This window comes from Bos indicus x Bos taurus, chromosome 10 (genome assembly GCF_003369695.1).
Source record: "Bos indicus x Bos taurus breed Angus x Brahman F1 hybrid chromosome 10, Bos_hybrid_MaternalHap_v2.0, whole genome shotgun sequence".
NCBI classification, from domain to species: Eukaryota; Metazoa; Chordata; class Mammalia; order Artiodactyla; family Bovidae; genus Bos; species Bos indicus x Bos taurus.
In genome coordinates, this window is record NC_040085.1 from 54,364,300 (window position 1) to 54,369,460 (window position 5,161).

Sequence of the window (5,161 nt, forward strand, 5' to 3'; positions counted from 1 at the left end):
GTGGGGGACTTTAAAGCCCACTTTCATCAAAAGACAGATCATCCAGACAGAACATCAATAAGGAAACATAGGCCTTAAATGAGACATTAGAGCAGAAACTTCATTGACATTTTTATAGCATTCCATTAACAAGGAGCAGACACCTAAAACACCTGGAGAAAGAACAACAACCACCCCCACTGCCCCCACCACCCCCATTAAATTAGTAGAAGGAAAGAAATAAGAAAGATCAAAGCAGAAATAAATGAAACATAAACAAAGAAGACAACAGCAAAGATCAATAAAACTAAAAGCTGGTTCTTTAAGAACAAAATTGATAAACCTTTAGCTAGACTCATGGAGAAAAAAAAGGAGAGGACTCAAATCAATAAAATTAGGAATGAAAAAAGTTACAACTAACATTGCAGAAATACAAAGGATCATAATAAGTCTCTTATGATCCTACCACAAGCAACCGTATATGAACAAAATGGACAACCTGGAAGAAAGGAACACATTCCTAGAAAAATACACCCTTCCAAGTCTGAACCAGGAAGAAATAGAAAATATGAGCAGACCAATCACAAGTACTGAAACTGATCTATAATTAGAAAATCTTCCAACAAACAAAAGTCCAGGACCAGATGGCTTCACAGGCAAATTCTATTAATATCAAACATTTAGAGAAGCATAACACCTATCCTTCTCAAACTATTTCCAAAAAATAGCAAAGGGAGAACATTCCCAAACTAATTATATGAAGTCACCATCACCTCAATACCAAAATCAGACAAAGATATTACAAAAAAGAAAATTATAAGCCAGTATCACTGATGAACATAGACACAGAAAGCCTCAACAAAATATTAGCAGACCAAATCCAACAATACATTCAAAGGATCATACCCCATGATCAGGGGCTTCCCTAGTGGCTCAGTGGTAAAGAATTCACCTGATGGGCTACAGTCCATAGGGTCACAAAGAGTCAACACGACTCAGCAACTAAATGGTGACAACAAAAACCCATGGGCAAGTGGGATTTATCCCAGGGATGAAAGGATTTTTCAAAATCTGCAAATCAATCAGTGTGATAGTGTTAGTTGCTCAGTTGTGTCTGACTCTGTGACTCCCCATGGATTGTAGCCCAGCAAGCTCCTCTGTCCATGGGATTCTCCAGGCAAGAATGCTGAAGTGGGTTGCCATTCCCTTCTCCAGGGGATCTTCCTGACCCAGGGATCAAACTCAGGTCTCCCACATTGCAGGCAGATTCTTTACCATGGGACTCAGCAGGGAAGCCCCAGTCAGTGTGATATACCACATCAATAAATTGAAGAATAAAAAGAATATGATCATTTCAATAGATACAGAAAATGTTTTTAACAAAACTCAGCACCCATTTATGACAAAAACTCTCCAGAAAGTAGGCATGGAGGGAACATATCTCAACATAATAAAGCCCGTATATGAAAAATCTTCAGCTAACATTATATTCAATGTGAAAAGCTGAAAGCATTTCCTCTAAGATTAGGAAAAAGACAAGGATGTCCATGCTCACAACTTATTCAACACAGTTTGAAAGTCATAGCTACAGCAATCAGAGAAGAAAAAGAATCCAAATTGGAACAGAAGAAGTAAAACTGTCACTGTTTGCAAATGATATGATACCATACATAGAAAATCCTAAAGATGCTACCAGAAAAGTACTAGAGCTCAATGAATTCAATAAAGTTGTAGGATACAAAATTAATACACATAAATCCATTGCATTTTATATGCTAAAAATGAAAAGATCAGAAAGAGAAATTAAAGAAACAATCCCACTCACTATCAGATCAAAACAAATAAAATACTTAGGAATCAACCTACCTAAGGACACAAAGGGGCTTCCCCAGTAGCTCAGCTAGAAAAGAATCTGCCTGCAATGCTGGAGACCCCGGTTTGATTCCTCGGTTGGGAAGATCCCCTGGAGAAGGGATAGGCTACCCACTCCAGTATTCTGGCCTGGAGAATTCCATGGACTGTATAGTCCATGGGGTCACAAAGAGTCAGACACGACTGAGCAACTTTCATTTTTCACTTCCAATGACACAAAAGACCTGTACTCCAAAAGCTCTAAGATGCCAATAAAGGAAGTGAAAGGTGACACAGAAAGATGGAAAGACTAAAATATCTTCTTGGATTGGAATGGTTTATATTGTCAAAATGACTATACTACCCAAGGCAATCTACAGATTCAATACAATCCCTACCAATTACCAGTGGCAATTTTCACAAAACTGGAACAAAAAAATGTTAAAATTTGTATGGAAACACAAAAGACCCCAAATAGCCAAAGCAATATTGAGAAACAAAAATGGAGCTGGGAATCAGGATCCTTGACTTCAGACAATACTACAAAGGTACAGCCATCAAAACAATATAATACTGGCACAAAATAGAAATACAGATCAATGGAACAGGAAAGAAAGCCCAGAAATACATCCATACACTTATAGTCAATTAATCTAAGATAAAGGAGGCATGAATATAAATAGAGAAAAGAAAGTCTCTTCAATAAATGCTTGGAAAACTGAACAGCTATAAGTAAAAAAACGACTTTAGAACATTCTTAGCACCATACACAAAAGTAAGCTCAAAATGGATTAACCATCTAAATGTAGGAATGGATACCATAAAACTCTTAAAGGAAAACATAGGCAAAAGGCTATGTGACATAAACTGTAGCAATATCTTTTGTGGTCTGTTTCCTAGAGTAATGAAGATAACAAAAATAATCAAATGGGACCTAATAAGCTCAAAAGCTTTTGTACAACAAAAGAAATCTTAAATAAAATGTAAAGACAACCCACAGAATGGGGTTCTTTTGCAACCCCAAATTGAAAATGATGTGGCCTACTTGCAATTAATCTCCAATTACAAATAAAATGTACAAATAGCTGATACCAAGGGAACATTTCACTCAAGGATAGGCATGATAAAGGACAGAAGCCATAAGGATCTAACAGAACCAAAAGAGACTAATAAGAGGTGGCAAGAATACACAGAAGAATTGTACCAAAAAAAAGGTCTTAATGACCCGGAAAACCATGTTGGTGTGGTCACTCATCTAGAGCCAGACATCCTGAAGTGTGAAATCAAGTTATGCCTTAAAATTATTACTACAAACAAAGGTAGTGGAGGTGACAAAATTCCAGCTATTTCAAATCCTAAAAGATGATTTAACAGTAAAGTGCTGCACTCGGTATGTCAGCAAATTTGGAAAGCTCAGCAGTAGCCACAGAACTGGAAAAAGGCAGTTTTCTTTCCAATTCCAAAGAAGGGCAATGTCAAATAATGTTCAAACTACTGTACAGTTGAGCTCCTTTCACATACTAGTAAGATTATACTCAAAATCCTTCAAGCCAGGCTTCAGTAGTACATGAACCAAGAAATTCCAGGTGTACAAGCTGGATTTAGAAAAGGCGGAGGAACCAGAGATCAAATTGCCAACATACCCTGAACCATAGAGAGAGCTAGGAAATTCCAGAAAAACATCTACCTCTGCTTAATTGACTATGTTAAAGCCTTTGACTGTGTGGCTCACAACAAACAAATTTTCACCCTGTGGAAAATTCTGAAACAGATGGGAATACCAGACCACCTTACCTGTCTCTTGAGAAACTTGTATACCGGTCAAGAAGCAACAGTTAGAATTTTATATGGAACAACTGACTGGTTCAAATTAGGGGAATAGTAAGACGATTCCTTGGAGGAGGCCATGGCAATCCACTCCAGTATTGCCTGGAGAATGCCATGGACACAGGAGCCTGGCAGGCTACAGTCTATAGGGTCACATAGAGTCAGATGTGACGGAGGCGACTCAGCATGTACAGCACATGCCCAAGACTAGGCTATATATTGTCACCCTGTTTAACTTATATTCAGAGTACATCATGCAAAATGCCAGGTTGGACGAATCACAAGCTGGAATCAAGATTGTCTGGAAAATATCAACAGTCTCTAATATGCAGATGATACTACTCTAATGGAAAAAAGTGAAGAGGAACTAAAGAGCCTCTTGATGAAGGTAAAAGAGAAGAGCAAAGAAGCTGGCTTAAAACAACATTCAGTACTCTGGCAGCACACATACTAACACTGGAATGAAACAAAGATTAGTGTGGCCCCAGCACAAGGATGACAGACAAATTCGTGAAGCACTCCATATTTTACTATGGCAAATTCATATTGATGTATGGCAAAAACCATCATAATATTATAAAGTAATAAACCTACAATTAAAATAAATAAATAAATAAAAATTTTAAGCCATGAAATACACTTTCCAAGTAAGGAGCTGAGAAGAAAGCTCATTTTACATATCAGAAACAGAGTGACATAAAGTAAGTTACCAAAATTAATATTTCAGACATTATACTGCTATGTGCACTTTTTTTGTTAAAAGAAACTATTCTACCTAAGAAGCAGAATACAACACCATGGTTTTATTTTGAAGAATCAATTGAAGGTTATACATTTAAGCTGATTGCTTTTTTAAAAATTAATTTATTTTAATTGGAGGATAATTACTTACAATATTGTGCTGGTTTTTGCCATCCGTCAACATGAATCAGCCATGGGTGCATATAATTGCTTTTTAAATGAGTTTGGTTGACATTTAAAATTTTGAAATACAGTCACTAAATTTAGTTTTACTATTTTGTTTTGGTAAATGCAATATTCAAAGTTTTCTCTTGTACTCCACATGCCTACTGGAGAAGGAAATGGAAACCCACTCCAGTATTCTTGACTGGGAAACCGCATGGACAGAGGAGTGTGGTGGGCTACAGTCCATGGGGTCACAAAGAGTTGGACATGACTGACCAACACTTTTCCACATGCTTATAAAGTTTTTATAAATAGATTGTTTACTTGGCCTAAAGAGATTCAAAAGTAATTCTTATGTTCTTCAATTTATTCTGACTAATATTGAGAGAGTCTCTATGTTTAATAAAATTTTTAATGAAGTAGCATTTAATCTCAAATACATTAAAGGAATATCTTAAGATTGGAAACAAACAAAACTCAACATTCACAAAACTAACATCATGGCATCCAGTCCCATTAGTTCATGGCAAATAGAAGAGGGAAAAGTGGAGACAGTGACAGATTCCATTTTCTTGGACTCTGAGATCACTGTTGATGG

The 5,161-nt window shown here is 36.7% G+C and overlaps 1 pseudogene; it reads left to right on the forward strand.

The window, feature by feature from the left end:
• The first annotated feature begins 4,087 nt into the window (after window positions 1–4,087).
• Window positions 4,088–4,187, forward strand: LOC113900517 (annotated as a pseudogene).
• The last annotated feature ends 974 nt before the right edge of the window (window positions 4,188–5,161 follow it).